General features: G+C 47.0%; 1 long non-coding RNA gene across 2 annotated transcripts; it reads right to left on the reverse strand.

Annotated features, from left to right (window-relative positions):
- Window positions 1-517: 517 nt before the first annotated feature.
- Window positions 518-20,233, reverse strand: LOC106970337 (uncharacterized). Of its 2 annotated transcripts, XR_008289036.1 has the most exons (4): window positions 20,099-20,227; window positions 12,113-12,382; window positions 4,427-4,532; window positions 518-1,075 (listed from the first exon to the last, which is right to left on the reverse strand). It is a non-coding gene; the product is annotated as an uncharacterized LOC106970337 (long non-coding RNA). The 2 variants fall into 2 exon arrangements; XR_003416335.2 differs by lacking the exon at window positions 12,113-12,382 and having other exon boundaries at window positions 20,099-20,233.
- Between the last annotated feature and the right edge of the window lie 23 nt (window positions 20,234-20,256).

Here is a 20,256-nt window from a genome sequence, read left to right on the forward strand (position 1 = left end):
GCTTGGGGGACCATACGGTCTCTGCCTTTGCAGAGCGAAAGCAGTTGTAGGCAATACTTTAACAAAGGGGTCTGACTGTGTTCACATAAAACTTTATGTACAAACACAGGCGGTATGCCTCATTTGGCCCTCAGACTGTAGTCTGCCAACCCATGCGAGGGTGTTCTTCCTCCCCAACCTGCCTGGCAAAATCCTGCTCAAATATGCAGCCCCCACATGACCATGAAGTTACTAAACTGGACGTAAATGGGATTCGGCCCGTGGGTCATAGCTTGCTGGCCCATCTCAACCATCATGCCTTCTGACTTGGTAGGTTAATGCATCTCCCTGAAGAACCTTGAGTCAGTGCCTAATGTAGGTCATAGCCAAAGCCAGCAAGACTGACACATGTCAAAATGCATAAAGATTCACCAATCTATGTAACACTGCCCTGCACGGCAGTAATTCCTTGTGAGGCTATTTGTTTTAATACCTTTTTCCACAAGTCCCCAGATAAATTTGTAGCCATCCAACACACACACACACCATGATCTGAGCCCAGCATATGATCTCAGCTTCTTCGTGGCCATGCTGTTCTCTTCTGGCCAGAACGTTTTAGCATTCCCTCACGCACACCTAAGTGCTGCACTGAGCCTGAGTCCTGAGTCACACGCATTTAAAAAAAAAAAAGTGTTCCACTGGAAATTAGCATGCAAGCAAGTTGCAGGGAAATGGCCCCGGGAAGCAGAGTGAAGAAGCTTGATTCAGGCACGATGGACGTCCTACAGCAGACGTAACCAACCAAGGCACCCGGGAGAGAAGTCACCTGCAATTTTGAAAAGCAGGTGGAAGAAATCAGGACCAGAGCCCTACTAGGAATTTGAGCAACTTGAAAAGAGCCAAGCAGGCCTTTCATGCCGATCGAGAGAAAGCTACCATTTCCAGAGACAGGTTCTCTTGCTAACAGACAATGCAAGCCCTCCCAACATGGGCTGGGCACTTGGCAGGAAGGGCTATCATACAAGCGTGTGGCCGGCTTACCCTTAACATTTCCCGGTGTAAACAGCTTTCAGGCAAATTGGTGGGTTGCTTTAACCTTTAGAAAAAGAGAAGATACAAACAGTAAAAATGAACTGGTTCTAATGACATAGAAAGACACGTGTGACAATAACAGAAGCCTAGACATCTTTCAGCAGGTTTACTCATATTTTTTTTGAATGCTAACATAAGATTTGTTCATTTGTTGCCCAACAGCCTTTAACAGATGTACCATGGCAGAGCGCTTAAAAAAAACAGGGGGTGGGGCCCCCGGGTGGCTCCTTCAGTTAAGCGTCCAACTCTTGGTTTCGGCCCAGGTCACGGTCTCACGGTTCATGAGACCGAACCCCAGCGCAGAGCCTGCTTGGGATTCTCTTTCCCTCTCTCTCTGCCCCTCCCGGCTCACGCGCACACGTGTCTCTCCGATAGGTTCGGGAAAATAATGGACACCGAGGTTCTTCGTGTCAGCACTGTTCATCACAGACAAGAAAGAAACAACCCAAATACCCCGCAACAGAAAACTGGTTGAATACATTTGACTGTGATCCTATGTGGAATATTCTGCAGCTCTAAAAAAGAAGGAAGGATCCCCTGGGTGGCTCATTCGGTGAAGCGTCCAACTCTTAGTTTCAGCTCAGGTCACAATCTCGTGGTTTGTGAGTTCAAGCCCCATGTCAGGCTGTGTGCTGACCGTGCAGATTTCTCCCTCCCTGTCTGCCCTTCCCCACGCTCTCTCTCTCTCAAAATAAATAAATGAACTTTAAAAAAAAATTTTTTTTAAATAAAAAACAATTTTAAATAATAAAATCTTAAAAAAACAGGGGCGCCTGGGTGGCTCAGTCGGTTGGGCATCCGACTTCGGCTCAGGTCATGATCTTGCGGTCCGTGAGTTCGAGCCCCGCGTCGGGCTCTGTGCTGGTGGCTCGGAGCCTGGATGAAGCCTGCTTCGGATTCTCTGTCTCCCTCTCTCTCGGCCCCTCCCCTGCTCATACTCTGCCTTTCTCTGTCTCTCAAAAATAAATAAATGTTAAAAAAAAATTTTTTTTTAATCTGAAAAAAACAAAAACGAAGAGACAGCTCTGAAGGACACCCAGCAAACTCATCAAAAGGAATCAGAGGATGGGTCCGATGGAAACAGGAATGGGGCTTCTCACTATATTCCTCTTTATACTGTTTTCCTTTCAAACCATGTGGATGTGACAACTATTCCAAAGCTTGAATTGTTTTAAAGAGCTAGCAACGTGTTTACAACCACAATAATTCTCTCTGTAAGAGGGTGTTGCTACCAGATGTCAAAACACTATTTTTATTTCTCGGCACTAGGTACAAAGTAGATGAAATCCGCTGAATAAGGTGCTAAGAATGGTCTCTCCTGCACAGAATGTAGGGTAAATTGAGGCCATTGATGGTGGCACTCCGTGGTGCTTGATAAGGAGAGGCTTAGAAAGCATTATCATCGTATTGGCTGCGTGTTCACGTGGCCTGAAGCAAAGAGATTGAACTTAGATGTCTGACTGCCTTGGGTGGCCTCCAGCTCCAACACCTGTCGGCTGTGTCCCCAGGCAGGTCACGCGGGTTCCGGGTCCTCCGCAGCTCTGTGTGGTGGAGACGGGATCACCTACCGTACCGGGTAGGAACGCTCTTTCGCTCTGACAGGTAAACTCCTACCTACTCATTCCTGTGCCAGGCGTTGTTTTAGGCCAAGGTAAGACTTCAGATTCTAGGCCAGCGTGTCTCCACCGAGACCAGTTTTGCCCCCCCAGAGGACATTTGGCAATGTCTGGGGACATTTTTAGTTGTCACAAGCCGGGGGGGGTTGAGTGGGGGGCACAGGAATAGTGCCACTGGGATCTAGTGGGAGGGCCACGCAAGCAGCTAAACACCCCACGATACACAGGACGGTCCCTCCAACGAAAAGTTAGCCCGCGCCCCATGTCAGGAGGGCTGAGGCTCGGAGCTCGCTCCGAGAGAAAACGAAGCCAGAATAAAACAAATAAGCGGCAATGCCACGTGTTGTTCAGTGCTCTGGGACAGAATGACCAGGGCAGCTGTTTGAGCTGGGGCAGGGACAGGCCGCGCCAGAGAAGGCTCTCGGAGGACAGGCCAGTGTTGCTGACGGCTAACAGGTACTAGGGAGCCCGGCAAGCTAGTGTCTGGGACAAGGGCTCTTGAGGCTCAAAGAAAAGCAAGGGCAAAGGCCCTGAGGCCAAGACAAGTCTGACTTGTCCAGGAGAGAGGAGGGGAGTGTGGCTCCAAGCGGGAACAGGGGTGGCTGGAATCCATGTGTCGAGGAAGCAAGGGCCAGACCTCCTGGAGAGAAATTTTCATTTTTGCCTGAAGTACAATGGGGACCCATGGAAAGGTTTTCAACACTGAGCTGGCATGATCTGCTGTGCGTTTTCCAAAGCCGTCAGGGCTGCTCTGTGAGCGATGGATCGAGGAGAGTCAGCACGAAGCAGGTAGGTTGAGAGCGGATCGCGGTAGTGGGAGCGGAGTGGGGGGGGGGGACACATTTTTGCAGGTAGAACCCGCTAGATGCTGTCGAGAACTGGAGAATTAAGTGGATAGCTCAGATCCAGCGAGTCACATACGGGAGAAGCCCATAAACACGAGCTCCAATGAACAAAAGGGGACTTTTTTTTAAATGTTTACTTATTTAAAGAGAGAGAAAGAACAGGAGGAGGCGGAGGGAGAGGGAGAGAGAGAGAATCCCAAGCAGGCTCCACACCGTCCGCGCAGAGCCCAACACGGGGCTCGAACCCACAAACCGTGAGATGGTGACCTGAGCCAAAATCAAGAGTCGGACGCTTACCCGACTGAGCCACCACCCAGGCGCCCCAAACAAAAGGAGGGTTAATCCCTCAGTTTGAAAATTAAAACTTAGTGAAAATTGCATTGACAAACACACCTTCAGATACCCGCTTCTGCCCGGTGGCCCCAGGGTGCTGACGGGTCAGGTGAGCTGACAATTTTGACTTGGAAGGTGCTGGGAGAAGGACACTGAGGGTGAATACCGGGGAAAACAAGAAATCTACGAAAGCACCAAAAATGCCCATCTCTGGAAAGTTACAAGGGATAGCTGATTTGCTGAAAACGAAGGAACTATTTCAAGCAAGAAGCTTCTGGAAAACGTGGGTCTCTGCTTAGGAGTCCGGCGCTGGCATAACCAGTTGACCGTCAGCCCCATGGACGAAGGAAGAGCCAAGTCAAACAAGGCATTAACTGTAGTCCACGTCAAGCTGCTTACAAGTGGCCGTTTAAAGATTTTTAAACATAGGAGATATTGTTTATGAAACGTAATCTGATCGCCCAAGCAAAAACGACACAAATTCCGTGGCAACTGTGGAGATGAAGGAAGTGTTTGAAGGACGAAATCCCTTATCTAACACCCCTCTTGTTATTCACTCACCGAATAAGAGGTCTCAAGAGAAGCGTCAGGGATAAAGACAATTCACTTTATGGAGAAAGATTTTCAGAATCTCATTTTGTAGACTGATGCATAAACACCACCCAAACTGTGGGATTAAAAGGCAGAGTCGGGCATTATTATGTTTTGCACGGAGTCAAACAGTAATAAGAAGTCACGATAATAGCAGCTGCCGCTTACTGAGCTAAATTAACTCGAATTCTCCAGTAGATTTATGAGTTTCCCTTTATGGATGAAGGAAACGGGGGTCCAGAGAGGCCATCTGACTTGCCCAAGGACACACAGCTGTTGGGCAGGGTCCAGGCTTCTGGACCCTCTTGTCTAAATCCCCCTCCTCGTCACATCTTGAGCAAGCAGTCTGGTGCCTTTCAGCCCGGGGGAGGGAAAACAACATGGTTATCACATTCAGAGACCGGGGACAACGATTAGACTTAATGAACACCCTCTTTGTGCCTGTTTCGGAGGCTAAGTGCTTTACCTAAGTCATCTCATCTGGTGTTAATGATAACTCTGGAAGTATTTCTATTATTTTCACTCTACACCTAAGGGACCTAAGGCTCAGATAGGTTCAGTAACTTTTCCGAGGCCACGCAGCCACGGAGTGAGAATACAGGATTCAAAACCCTGCGGTTGAACAGTAAGTCTACGAGTTTAGGCAACATGCTTCAGGGAGGGAAACAGAAAAGGGACCCCAGGCAGACAGGACGTATAAACAGAGGTTTAGATGCAGCTCAAATAGAGTCCGCATCCTGTATTCATTTCTTTTCAAAGCATGCATCAAAATGGCCGTTAAGTTCTTATTTGTGGAATTATTTGTTCTGTGTTATCTGTTTACAGCTTGGTCTCTCCTCCTGTCTTAGGCCCAGTATCTGTAACAGAGGGTACACATATCAAAGCTCCACCAATATCTCGTTTTGCTTTTGGGTTGTTTGTTTGTTTGTTTGTTTTTCCGGTTTGAGTTCATGAAGCAATCAATGGAAAGGCGAATGGCAAGTACAGTCACAAACTTAGGGAGTTAGGAATCATTATCCCAAACTAGAAAAGCAGGCGCGTTCCCTTTTAAGCTTCCCAAATCTGATTTCATTCTTTCTACCAGAGCCTTGATTCTAGCTCGACTGTGATCCCTAGATCGCAAACTCTTCTACGTGTCCCCCACCAAGGAGGGAAACAGGACACAGTGGCTGCCTCTCACACACGCAGCTCCAACCTTGGGGATCGTGGGGTTTATCCAAGATCAGAGCAAAATTGTGAACTGTCAGTGAGTGACATCTTGGGAGTGTCATTCCTTTGATCAGTCCCTGGGATGTAGTCCTTGTCGGCCGGGGTCAGAGGGAGTTCTGCTCTGGGTCACTGTCATATTCCAATTCTTACCGACCTAGCTTCCCTCTCTGCTCAGGGCATCTCTGCCGTGTCGTCAGTCACCACGTGACCACGTAGGATGACCAAAGTCAACACGTTACGAGAAACCTGCCTTTAGGAATCCTACCTGGCCATGGGACATGGTGGTGGTGCCTAGTCGGTGAGCCAAGGTTAACGGGATCCACACCTAGGATTCAAAGCTCAAGACCTTTAGTCCCAACTGGCTGCCTGCCTGAAAAGCTAACACTTCCTCCGTCTGCCACGTTAAAGAAACAAACGTCCCTGGAGGCACGCCTGCCTGCATCCACTTCTCCTTAGATTTTTCGAATCAAATGCACCCAGCTTCAAAATCTGGCTCTGCCTCTTTACAGACTTGGACAACACTTCTTCAAGCCTTGTCTGCATGGGAATATTAATAGGACCTCCTCACGGTGTCGGGGCCCATATCCAACGAGGTAAAGACTAGAAGGCGGTTAGTGCGACGGTTAAAAAAAATAGTCGTTTGATAACCCGTTGCCAGTAGTGATGGGTGGTATTACTCACATCCGTTCATTTCTAGAAAGAGGTTTCCAAACTTCCCACAAAACAGAAATCTTCCCTCTCCTCTCATGGGTTTTTCTTCCCCCAAACGACATGGAAATTCCAGCCAAGACAAAAAATGGTAGAAGGGCTCCAAGCTAGAGTAGTAGTTTACTTCTTAGGTCGCCCTGTTTCTACTGGGGCCATACTGGAGAAGCTGGTAATGCCTAACGCAGAGAGAAGCACAGCACAGACCCACCTTCCAAATGGCATCCCTGAGTTTCATTTTGTGAAGTGCACTTTGTATCTCTTTCCTCAGCTCCGTCTCCTAGCGATCGGCTGTGTTTTTCAGGTCTGGTTTTTCTGGATACATCCCACCCACCCCACATTTTTGCCAGCGTGAAGATCAAGGGGACAAAGACAAATTCAATTAAGCGGCAGGCTTTGGTGACCAGCGGCTATCTTTCTGGAGGAACTGAATGCAAGCGGCTCAGGGGTGGGGTCGCGTATGCATCGTGCTCCTGAAAGGAAAGGAGGCAGCATTTGAGTATAAATCACGCGACAAACGGAGCTCTCCTCCTGTATTAATCTTTTATTCGGAAACAGGCACTGTTTTAAGGGGAAATTAAAGGCCATCCATGAGCAGGCTTGCCTGGGCGGCTTCTGAGCTCGAGATGCAAATATTATTCCCAATTCTAGATTCCGGAGCGATCCCTCCATTGATATGTTAATAGCCTCCTCGTGTTTCTCTGACCTCAAATCCTGGAAGGGGGGGAAGCTATACTTACAGGAAACAAAAGAAAAGTGCGTGGTAGAATAAACATTTGCTAAGTGGACTTTGACTGCAAACCCCAACTTGTCATGTGTTAAGGATGGAATTCTCTCCGAGCCAGCCCTCTACTGACGCCCTGAATGTTTAATATGTGTCTATGTCCAAGGAGCTGCCATGACCGATCCTTTCTCTGGTGTCACCTGACATTTCAGCTTCCCACTCATGCTGCACAAGACGACAAATGCTTTGGTGCTGTCACGCCAAGAAGGCAACCCTTGGCAACCGGAAATAAGCAAGATTCAGTTGCCTATAAATCAAAGGTGATCGCAACCCAAAGTGGGTCACCTATGTGTAAACTCACAGAGTCAAAAACAAAGTCAGAGATTATTTATTTAGCACCTGCTGTACGCAAGACATTGTGCCGGGATCCTGGGGATACACAAACATGTTTGACAAGGAGCTTACGTTTTTAGGGCAAATGGGCAATAAACAATTTAAAAGGTAAAGATAGATCGGGTTGTGGCGATGCTATGAAAAGCGAAAGCAGATAATGAGAAAGAAGGGGCTGGGAGAAGGCATCTGGAGAAATTATGAGCGTACAGAAATTCAAGGAGGCCCCGGCCACTGATACGTGGTCTGCAGGACTAGCATTCCAAGCAGAGGGACGGTACGTGCAAGGGTCCTGAGGTAGGAAAGGGCTTGTATGTGAGCGTCAGAAAGTCTCCCGTGGCAGCTAGACGGTGGTACATGAGATTATGTCACAACACCGCGTAGGAGCGAGATTATGCAAGGCCTTGTAGCTAATACAACTTTCTAAAAAAGTAAATGTCATCATCAAAAATTCATGTCTTCCTATCAGCAGAGGGAAGACTCTCAAAGGGTAAGCAAACATGTACTTTTAAAGGATTCAGATATACTAATGTTTACTAATTTACCATATTCTTACATTACATACGGTAAATTCTAGAACCACATGTCTGATCTCTGTTCACCAGAGTCGAGGCTTCTAGCTAATGTGCTTTTTAAGATCTAAATTCAAGTAGAGGCTGACCTAATAGGCTGTGTTTCTTATCTTTTACATGAAAGGAGTTTATAATATTTCCCGAGAGCGCCTCTCCAAGTGAGCTAATCATCTGCGATGTGAGGTTAAATCTGTCATGAAAATGGACTTTGTAGTCGATGTCTGTACTCTGTTAAAAGTTTCCTACAACAAAGGGCGCCTGGGTGGCTCAGTCAGTTAAGCGTCCGACTTCGGCTCAGGTCGTGATCTCATGGTTCATGGGTTCAAGCCCCATATTGGGCTCACTGCTGTCAGCACAGAGCCCGCTTCGGATCCTCTGTCTCCCTCTATCTCTGCTCCTCCCCCACTTGTACTCTCTCTCTCTCTCTCCTCTTAAAAATAAATCAACATGTAAAAAATTTTAAGATACAAAAAATAAAAGTTTTCTACAACAAAAACACTGAAAGCCCACCTACGTCACAGCTTTATTTACAATAGCCAAGGCATGGCAGGAAGCAACCCAAGTGTCCATTGATAGACAAACGGACAAAAAGATGTCGTAGATACATTCAACGGAATAGTAGACAGCCATCAAAAAGAATGAGATCGGGGCGCCTGGGTGGCTCCGTCGGTTAAGCCTCCGACTTCGACTCAGGTCATGATCTTGCCGTTTGTGAGTTCGAGCCCCGCATCTGGCTCTGTGCTGACAGCTCAGAGCCCGGAGTCTGCTTTGGCTTCTGTGTCTCCCTCTCTCTCTCTGCCCCTCCCCTGCTCGTGCTCTGCCTTTCTCTGTCTCTCAATAATAAATAAACGTTGAAAAAATTTTAATAAAAAAAAAAAGAATGAGATCTTGCCATCTGTGACAACGTGGAAAGGGGAGGGGGTGGGGAGATGGATAAAGCAAATGAAGGGAGGAAGATTATAATCTGCCAGGTACAAAAATAAATAAGACATGGGGATGTAATGTACAGCGTAAGGAATATAGTCAATAATATTGTAACAAGTTGTATGGTGACAGATCATAACTGGACTTACTGGGGTAATCATTCCATGATGTATGTGAATATTAACTCACTACATTCTACACCTGAAACTAATATTGTATTGTGTGTCAATTATTCTCCAATTAAAAAAAAAAGTTTTCTCCAACACTGTATGTTAACTAACTGGAATTGAAATAAAAATTGTTTGTTTTAATGTTTATTTGTTTTTGAGAGAGAGACCGACAGACAGAGCATGAGTGGGGGAGGGCCAGAGAGAGAGACACAGAATCCAAAGCAGGCTCCAGGCTCCGAGCCATCAGTACAGAGCCTGACGCAGGGCAGGAACTCACAAACCACGAGATCATGACCTGGGCTGAAGTCAGATGCTTAACCAACTGAGCCACCCAGGTGCCCCTGAAATAAAAACTTTTAAAAAGCTTTCTACGGGGGTGCCTGGGTAGCTTAGTCGGTTGAGCATCGGACTTCAGCTCAGGTCATGATCTTGAGGTTCCTGAGTTCGAGCCTTGGGTCGGTCTCTGTGCTGACAGCTCAGAGCCTGGAGCCTGCTTCGGATTCTGTGTTTCCCTCTCTCTCTCTGCCCCTCCCCTGCTCGTGCTCTGTCTCTCTCTCAAAAATAAATAAACATTAAAAAAAAATGTTTAAATAAAAAAAAGAATTCTGGGGCGCCTGGGTGGCTCAGTCGGTTGAGCATCTGACTTCGGCTCAGGTCAGGATCTCACGGTCTGTGGGTTTGAGCCCCGTGTCGGGCTCTGTGCTGACAGCTCAGAGCCTGGAGCCTGCTTCCGATCCTGTGTCTCCCTCTCTCTCTGCCCCTCCCCCACTCTCACTTTGTCTCACTCTGTCTCTCAAAAATAAATAAATGTAAAAAAAATTTAAAAAAAAAGAATTCTGAATAATATAAAGCAAACAAGATGGCAGGATAGCAGAACGATTGAGAGGGCTAACTGCCATGCTCTTCGCCTGCTTTCGTGTCTCCTAGTTGTGTGGCCGCCCCCCCCCCACCAACCCTCTACCCCCAACATTACTCTCTAAGCTTCAGGTTCATTACCCACAGAATGGGAACAAAACAATAGTTATTCGTAGGGTCATCTGATCAGTACTTGAGTTAATTTGTGGAAAGCACTGTGCTTGGCAATATTTTTTGCAAATATGAAGAGCCCACAGTAAGTGAATGTTGCAGGCACTGTGCTGAGTTAGGTACGATGGTAACTCCCATTTACAGATGAGGAAACTGAGGTTTGGGGGTGTGAAGTATCTTGGCCACCGTCACATAGCTCAGATTCAAGTCTATCATTTTTTTTTTTAATTTGTTTTTATTTATTTATTTTTGAGAGAGAGAGAACCAGCGAGGGAGGAGCAGAGAGAGAGAGAGGGACAGAGGATCCACAGCGGGCTCTGCACTGACAGCAGACAACCCGGTGCAGGGTTCGAACTCATGAACTGTGAGATCACGGCCTGAGCTGAAGTTGGACACGTGACCGACTGAGCCACCCAGGCGCCCCCCATCATTGCTAATCTAGGAGGTTTTGCTCTTAGTATCCGTGCCATGGTTGGGTCCACGGATATTTCGATCTACAAATTCACACGTAAGAAAACTAGTTCTCAAGGGTATTTCATAAAACTTGTGTAGTGATAGATAGGAGTGCTTTGTTCTAATTCGTTTTGGTTTTACTCTGCCCATTTGTGTAGAATTCCTTCCTTCCTTCCTTCCTCCCCTCCTCCTCTTCCCCTTTCCATCCTTTACTCTCCTGCTCTCTTTCTCTTTTTGCCCTGCGAGAAGGGTATATAATTCAATATTGTTTTTAACAATAAAGCTAAAAGGTATCACGTGGTTTGCCCCCCAAGGGACACTTGACAACTGGCTGTCATAATTGTGGGGACAGGGGTACCACTGGCATCCGGCAGGTAGGGACAAGGAATGCTGCTAAACACCCTACAGGTCACAAGACACCCCACAATGAAGGATCGTCTGTCCCAGAATGTCGATAGAAACCCTGCCATTGGGCAAAGCCCCTTTTGTAAGGGGGCAATTCTCTGCAAGGGCCTCCCTGGTTGCTGCTCTGTGGACCTTGAGATCACCACTCCACCCCCTCCCGAGGTCATCCAGAGACGTGCCATGGGACAGCAGTGCTACAGCCACAGACGGAGGGCCGGAAGGGGTGAGATGGAAAAAGAAACATACAGGGGCGCCTGGGTGGCTCGGTCGGTTGAACGTCTGACTTCGGCTCAGGTCATGATCTCACCCTTCGTGAGTTCGAACCCCGCGTGGGTCTCTGCGCTGACAGCTCGGAGCTTGGAGCCTGCTTCGGATTCTGTGTCTCCTTCTCTCTCTGCTCCTCCCTCTCTCATGTTCGGTCTGTCTGTCTCTCTCTTTCTCAAAAGTAAATAAACATTAAAAAAATTAAAAAAAAAACACACATAGAAATGTTTATTGAGGTCTCATACCAGGCTCTGAGCTAACTTCTTTACATCAGTATGTTGTTGTTTGTTGTTGTTGTTTTTAAGTAAGCTCTATGCCCAGCGTGGGGCTTGAACCCATCACCCCAGGACTAAGGGTCACATTCTCCACTGACTGAGCCAGCCAGGCACCCCCCCCTTCTTTAGATCAGTTTAATCAGTTATGAATTGATGTATCAATTATCCCCAGGACAACCCTGCAAAAAGTAGCTGCTGTTTTCATGCCCATTTTGCAAATGAGGAAATGGAAGCACAGAGATGTTAAGTAACTTCCCAAGGTCACATAGCTGAGAATCAGGAATCTGGGGATTCTCACTCAGGCTGCCCGGACTCTTCATTTCCTCTTAACAAATGTGCTGTGAAAATCCCCAGATATTACCCTCTGAAGAGCAACAAAAATGGGCTGTCAGGACCACCAATGTTTCCCAGCTGTTCTCCTCAGACTATTAACCAATTACATCAATTCCAAGCAGGGCCAGTGAATAATCTCTTCATTGCAAAATATTTGATCATCGGCCGGGCTATTTATTTTTCCTGCATTCACACCTGTTACCTACCTGTGACAGCCAGAGGTCCACAAGGAGTCCCCGCTCCGGAAGCATACACAGCTGACAGTAAAATCGTGATTCACTGGAAACCAACTGTATGAAGTTCACCTTCCTTTCTTCCTATTTTTGGCCCCTGGGCCCCATTTTTAGAAATCATGTAAATTAGGGGCACCTGGGCGGCTCAGTTGGTTCAGCCTCCAACTCCTGATCTCAGCCCAGGTCTCGAGGTCAGCGTCGTGAGTTCGAGCCTCCCGTGGGGCTCTGTGCTAAGCGTGAAGCCTACTTCAAAAAGAGAGAGAGAGAGAGATGGAGAGAAATACTAGGAAAATAACCTGGGGTTCAGAATTTGTCTTTAAACCACAACCAAGAAAACATCGCTTCGGGGAAGTCCTGAGGTTAGCGTTTAAGCGTGGCGCAAACCGTTACAAGTTCTTTAGAGCTAATCTTAGGTCACCGGGTCCGGAGCTGTCGCCCAGGGCAGACCACCAATCACTCCAGAGAGACTCGATTATGCTCAGATGCTCGGAAAGGAAAGATTCGAAAAGGTTTTCAACCACAAGAGATGATGTGAAACAGGTTTTCTGCATCTCCTGGAGCGGTGCCCCAAAGGCCAGCCCCCACGAGCTGACGCAAAGCCTGAGCAAGACGATTCATCGGGCAGCTTTCTTCCAGGAGTGGTATTTGAATTAGATCCCCTTGCCTACCTGTGCAGCCTCGGGTCCCCACAATACGGCTCGTCCCCATCACACCCACCGGTCACGTGAGCCTGCCGCTGTGCCTGAAATTGCTTGGCTCCTACCTGCCTGCCTCTGGTGTGCGCATCTGCTGTTCTCTCTCTGCACCTGCAGGGCTCTCCTCTGACCCCTTCTTATCTTTGCGGTCTGTGCCTGGCCCCCTCCCCATCCATAAGCCGAGTCCCCGTCATCACCCCGCTGACGTCTTCACGGGACGTGGCAGGTCCTGACTCCACCTTGTCACTTATTCAACGTGCTGTCTTCAAGATCATAGGGAGTGTGTGGTAGGGGTTCAAGGTGCACTCTAAAATCCACGCGGCTGACCTTCAAATCCCACTGGTTAGTAAACTGGCCGTAGGACGTCTAAAAGATACTTAACAGTTGCTTTGGATTCTGTGTCTCCCTCTCTCTCTGTTCCTCCCCCACTCACTCTCTCTCTCTCTCTCCAAAATAAATAAAGATTAAAAACTTTTTTTTAAAGATACTTAGGTTTTGGTTTCTTAATTTCCCCTATTTTATAAATGGCATGACATGAGTTGGTATGTGAAGAGTTTCGGATACGACCCAGCAGGTAATAAGTCCTATATTGAGGTTGTCGTGTATTAATAATAGTTATTTTATGCATTGTAATTAGAATAAATATAACGGTATTCTGTTCAATTTGGGATTGATTAAAATTTTTTTTTTTTACTTATTAGTGCTTGATTAGCTCTCCTATTAGAAAGAGGTGCCATGTTGCTAACTAACTTGGATGTAAATTTAAAAAAAAATAAAAAATAAAACAAGTTAAATAGTTAAATAAAAAAATTAATAAAAATTTTTTAAAAATTTAAAAAATTAAAAAATTAAAAAAAAAGAAAGAGGTGTCATGAGAACAGGGACTTTTAAAAAAAATTTTTTTTATGTTTATTTATTTTTGAGAGAGAGAGAGAAAGAGTCTGAGCGGGGGAGGGGCAGAGAGAGAGGGAGACGCAGAATATGAAGTGGGCTCCAGGCTCTGAGCTGTCAGCACAGAGCCCAACACGGGGCTCGAACCCACGAACCACGGGATCATGACCCGAACCGAAGTCGGACACTCAACCGGCTGAGCCCCCCAGGCGCCCCGAGAACAGGGACTCTTGAACACAGTATCTGGCATGCAGTAGGCACCTGATAATTATTTGCTGACTTGCAGAATGAATGAATGAATGAATGAATAAAAATGGTGTATTTTCTTTCACCAGGTATGGCAGTGATACTCCCAGCAGGGGACAGGAAAACCCAAAAAAAGATTTTATGGAATCTGAATAGAAAGTCCTGAAAGATTATGGTCCAGAGGATTATCTTAGGGGGCCAGAGAAAGCTGGGTGCTGAAGGAAGCTTGGCCTCTTACAGGATCCTCTCGGAGGCCGACACCCTCCCAGAACATTCCACAGGGAACCTGGCTTCCTTGCCTGCTCCCTGGAGAATCAGAAAGCAGTAACCTGCGTCCTTTCATTACTGAACCTGGTTTATTTGGGTTGGAAGGGAACTTTGCAAACAAGCTCAAAATGTGAAATGCAAGACATCAAGGGGGAGCTAAAAATAGCCAAGTGGGATAAACCTTTCCCCTCATTGCTGTCAGCAGTGTTTCTGCTGGTCAACCTGGGGAGGTGGGGGGGGGGGGTTGGGGGGGGGGAAGAGACAGCAATGCCTTTCTTGAGAGGAATTCCAAGATTTGCGGTGCAGACGGCCGGTGGCCCCACGCTGCGGCAACACCCCCTGTACTAACATCTGTTTGTGCGGAATGCACACAGCTTCTTGCCGCTGACCTGGGCAGACAGCAGTTTTGAGATATTTGTTTAGGTTTACATCTTTTTCTCAATTCTCCCACATTTTGCCCGATGAAATATTTCAAAACACTCACTTTGGGAAAAGCAATGAGGGCGGCTCCTGGGTCCAGGGCAAGGGCCTTTAACTATTGCCTGTTGAGCAGTCACGCTCCTGCCGAGCAGGTGCGGGGCCCCAGGACACCTCAGAACTTGACACTCCTTAACTCTGGTCTCGAACACCTCGAACGACTCGGGGATGCGACAGGCTGTTGTGAAGATTTGTTTTAATACTTTTTTAAGTTTCATTTCCTTATTTTAATTTTTTTTATTGTTTATTTATCTTTTGAGAGAGAGAGAGAGAAAGAGAGAGACAGACAGAGCACAAGCAGGGGAGGAGCAGGCAGAGAGGGGGACGCAGAACCCCAAGCAGGCTCCAGGCTCTGAACATCAGCCCAGAGCCTGACGCAGGGTTTGAACTCAGGAACCTGAGCCGAAGTTGGACACTTAACTGACTGAGCCACCCGGGCGTCCCAATTTTTTTACTTCTTTTATTTTTATTTATTTATTTTATCCCTTTTTAAATTTATTGTTGTATTTATTATTTTATTTATTTATTTTGAAAGAGAAAGCGCGAGCAGGGGCGGGGCAGAGAGAGAGAAGGAGAGAGAGAATCCCAAGCAGGCTCCGTGCTGTCGGCACAGAGCCCGACGCAGGGCTCCAACTCACAAACCATGGGATCGTGACCCACTTGGAAATCGAGAGTCAGCTGCTTAACCGACTGAGCCAGCCAGGCACCCCAGAGATTCTTTTTAAAGCAACCACTACACCCAACGTGGGGCTTGAACCCACAACCGTGAGATCAAGAGTCGCGCGTTCGACCAACAGAGACAGCCAGGCGCCCCGAGACAGGTTTTGGGAAAACATTTTCCTGATGAAGAAGTTGAGGCCCAGCAGCACCCTTGACCAGGCCCACATTGCTAGCAAGTGGCAGGGTCAGAGTTCAAAGTCAGGTGTGTTTGAACCAAATTAATTCTGCACTCAATCACCAGAGTATATACATTCAATATGCAGACAGAGAGAGAGAGAGAGAGAGAAAACAACCACTGTGTACCAGGCACTATATGGGGAGCTAGACCTATCTATCAACAGGAACCAAAAAGTTCTTGCTCTCATGAACCTTACACGCTACAGAATGAGGCAGTCGAGAAGTAAAGAGGGGCGCCTGGCTGGCTCAGCCAGTGGGGCGTGCAACTCGTGATCTCGGGGTTGTGGGTTGGAGCCCCCACACTGGGCACAGAGACTACTTTAAAAATAAAAAGTTCAAGGGGCGCCTGGGTGGCTCAGTCGGTTGAGCGTCCGACTTCAGCTCAGGTCACGATCTCACACTTCGTGAGTTCGAACCCCGCGTCGGGCTCTGTGCCGACAGCTCGGAGCCTGGAGCCTGCTTCGGATTCTGCATCTTCCTCTCTGCCCCTCCCAGGCTCACACTTTGTCTCTCTGTCTCTCTCAAAAATAGGCATTTAAGAAAAGAAAAATAAGAAGAAGGAGAAGAAAAATAAATAAATAAATAAATAATAAATATAAAAAATTCATAAAAATTTAAAAAGACGGGCACTTGGATAGCTCAGTAGGCTAAGCGTCTGACTCTTGATTTCAGTTCAGGTCATGATCTCACGGTTCGTGGGTTTGAGCCCCGAGACGGGCTCTGTGCTGACAGTGTGGAGCCTGCTTGGGATTCTCTCTCTCCTTCTCTCTCTGCCCCTCCCTCACGCACATGAGCACATACACTCCCTCTCTCAAAATAAATAAAAATAAACTTAGTAAAAATTTAAAAATAGAGGCGCCTGGGTGGCTCCGTGGGTTAAGCGACCAACTCTTGGTTTCAGCTCAGGTCACGATCTCATGGTTTCAGGAGTTCAAGCCCAGCATCAGGCTCTGTGCTGGCTGCTGGGAGCCTGCTTGAGATTCTCTCTCTCCCTCTCTCTCTGCCCCTCCCCCACTTGTGCTGCGTTCAAAATAAACTTAAAAAACCTTTTTTAATTAAAAAATAAAGAAATAAAGAGAGAAGCAGTATGGACTCTGTCCACTGACAAAAAAAAAAAAAAAAATCTGGAAGAACTGGAAGAAGCTTCAGCTAATTCAGCAGCTCAGTGGCCTCTTGAATAACATGGGTTTTTACCAGCTTTCTGTTCTTTTTTTTCTTATTAAAAAAATTTTTTTAATGTTTATTTATTTTTGAGAGAGAGAGAGACAGACAGAGTGTGAGCATGGGAGGGGCAGAGAGAGAGGGAGACACAGAATCCGAAGCAGGCTCCAGGCTCCGAGCTGTCGGCCCAGAGCCCAATGCGGGGCTCGAACTCAGGAACCGGGAGATCATGAACTGAGCCGCAGTCAGACACTCAACCGACTGAGCCACCCAGGCACCCCTACCATCTTTCTGTTCTACAAACCCCAGCAGATGGGCCTGGTCTTACCAAGCCAGCCCCCCTCATGTTCGCAATACTGTTGCATGGCTCCAGCCATCACGTCTTCATACAACCACATCCAGAGGCAGAGAAATTACTCTTTTTTTCTTCAGTTTCTTGAGCCTCTCTTTACGAAGAAAGTACTTTTTCCCTGAGACCCTTGTCACACTTTCCCTCAAATCTCATTGCCCAAAATGATGTCATATATCAATGATGTCATATATCAATGATGTCATATATCACATAAATTAATCACTGATAAGAAGAAATGGACCACTCTAAATAGTTTAAGCTAATTAGAACCCACTTTCGGGAGCCGGTACAAATATTCTATAAAGCAAGGGTGCAGGGTGGCTCAGTAGGTTAAGCAACCAACTCGTGATTCTGACTCAGGCCATGATCTCACGGTTTGTGGGTTTAAGTCCCATATCGGGTTCTGCATTGTCACAGTGCTTGGGATTCTCTCTCTCTCTCCCCCTCTCTCTCTGCCCTTCTCGTGCTCTCTCTCTCCCAAAATAAATAAATGAACTTCAGATAAAATTAAAAAGAGTCGCATGTTCCACCGGCTGAGCCAGCCAGGTGCCCCTTCCAGCTAACATTTTTTGAGCACTTACTATTTGCCACGGATGATGTGACACATCTTAGATGAATTTTTCTCATTTACCCCTCATAGGTCTATGAGAGAGGCTGTTATTATCCCCATTTCACAGAAGAGGAAACTAATACAGAGCATGGCTAAGAAATGTGTCCAGGGGTGCCTGGGTGGCTCAGTTGGTTGAGCGTCCGACTTTGGCTTATGATCTCACGGTTCATGAGTTTGAGCCCCGAGTCGGGCTCTGCGCTGACAGCTTGGAGCCTGGAGCCTGCTTCGGATTCTGTGTCTCCCCCTCTCTCTGCCCCTCCCCTGCTCGTGCTCTGTCTGTCTCTCTCTCTCTCTCTCTCAAAAATAAATACACATTAAAAAAAAGTTAAAAAAAAAAAGAAATGTGTCCAAAATCCCACAGCTATTAAGGGGCGGCTCTGCAATGCACAGGGGGCCATCTGATACTCCCACACTCTCGCGTGTAGCATCCCACATAATATCTGTAAGGATTCAGACTCACTGAAAGCCATTCTGAAGACAATTCCTAAATTTAGTGTTATTGACCCTGTTACTTCAATATAGTGCATTCAAGGCAGCAATCCAAGGAAGGCAGTTTCCTGGGAACGTAGCTTAATTGTACAAGTGATTCAAGCACCAACATCTTTCAATGGTAAGAGTGGAAGACATGTGGGAATGCAAACTGGTGCAGCCCCTCTGGAAAACAGTATGGAGGTTCCTCAAAAAACTAAAAATAGAGCTGCCCTACGACCCAGCAATTGCACTACTAGGCATTTATCCAAGGGATACAGGTGTGCTGTTTCGAAGGGACACATGCACCCCCGTGTTTATAGCAGCACGATCAACAGTAGCCAAAGTATGGAAAGAGCCCATGTGTCCATCGATGGATGAATGGGTAAAGAACATGTGGGATATATATATACAATGGAGTATTACTCGGCAATCAAAAAGAATGAAATCTTGCCATTTGCAACCACGTGGATGAACCTGGAGGGTATTATGCTAAGTGAAATTAGTCCGAGAAAGACAAACATCATATGACTTCACTCATATGAGGACTTTAAGAGCCAAAACAGAGGAACATAAGGGAAGGGAAGCAAAAATAATATAAAAACAGGGCGGGGGACAAAACAGAAGAGACTCTTAAATACGGAAAACAGACTGAGGGTTACTGGAGGGGTTGTGGGAGAGGGGATGGGCCCAATGGATCAGGGGCACTAAGGAATCTACTCCTGAAATCATTGTTGCACTCGATGCTAACTAATTTGGATGTCAATTTTAAAAAATAAAAAATAAAATAAAATAAAATAAAATAAAAAAAGAATGGAAGACATGATCTACTTCTTAGGAAGCACCACAGCCTTTCCTGTGATATACAGTCCATGGCATTTCAAAACGAGTCTCTAAATGACTCCTTCCTGTTGCCAAGGAGTTTATGATCCCACAGAAGGTGCAATGTAACTATCTCATGTTTGATTTTGCCTCCTTAGTTCTTCCCACAGGCCAGGTAGATTCAGTGCGGACCCTCACCACCTGATTTTTAAATGAAGAAACAGAGACTCAAAGACACAGAGGGTGCCGCTCGTGGTCTCAGAGCTAGCATGTGCGGGAGCCACGCACCCCTGCAGGCATACAGGGTGGCCCTATGCAAGGACACCCAGGGCAGAGAAGTGAGTTTCTGCCCAAACTTCGTCCTTCCTCCGCTTGCCAAGTGGGAGCCATCAGCCCACCTGCCCTGAGGGAGCCGCTTTTTCTCATCAGCACATCATTTGTGCTCATCAGCACAAAGCCACCAAATGGACCAGTATGGGCCCGGCCAACTAAAACTGCGATCGTAGATGCCAAAACTTACGTTCCTAATCATCTCCAGGGCAAAGATGAGGACATTACCAGCCTTGGACAAGTTTCTTAGCCTCTCTGAACTTTGGCTATCTCAACTGTAAAGTTGGGTAGTAGCAGCATCTCCTGGGGCGCCCGGGGGGCTCAGTCGGTTGAGCATCTGACTTCGGCTCAGGTCACCGTCTCTCAGATTGTGAGTTTGAGCCCCTCGTCGGGCTCTGGGCTGACAGCTCGGAGCCTGGAGCCTGCTGCGGATTCTGTGTCTCCCCCTCTGTCTGCCCCTCCCCTGCTCGTGCTCTGTCTCTCTCGGTCTCTCAATAATACGTAAATGTTAAAAAAAATAAAAATTAAAAAATAACAGCATCTCCCTTTGAGGGTTTGATGTGAGCGTGAAGTGAATGAGTACCAGCAAAGCACCTACAGCACCTAACATACAGCTGTAAGTGAGCCGTGATGGTTACTTATCATACATTTTGTCATCATCGTTCACTTTACCTCGCTTTTGTGCATGCTGGAAACCGATCCCTTGCCCTCCCTAAATTGCATAGGAACCAGATCGCTGTTACCTGTTTTCTCTCAAGCAGAGACAGGGAGATCATCCACAGAGACCTGGAGATCCTGTCCTTCGAGTTAGCGTCGCCATGGAAAAGGACTCAAGTTTGGGATCAAAGTCTACCTTTAAGACAATGCCGACTCAAGGTGAAGCAGGGAACAGCCATACTTT

This window comes from Acinonyx jubatus, chromosome A3 (assembly GCF_027475565.1).
Source record: "Acinonyx jubatus isolate Ajub_Pintada_27869175 chromosome A3, VMU_Ajub_asm_v1.0, whole genome shotgun sequence".
NCBI classification, from domain to species: domain Eukaryota; kingdom Metazoa; phylum Chordata; class Mammalia; order Carnivora; family Felidae; genus Acinonyx; species Acinonyx jubatus.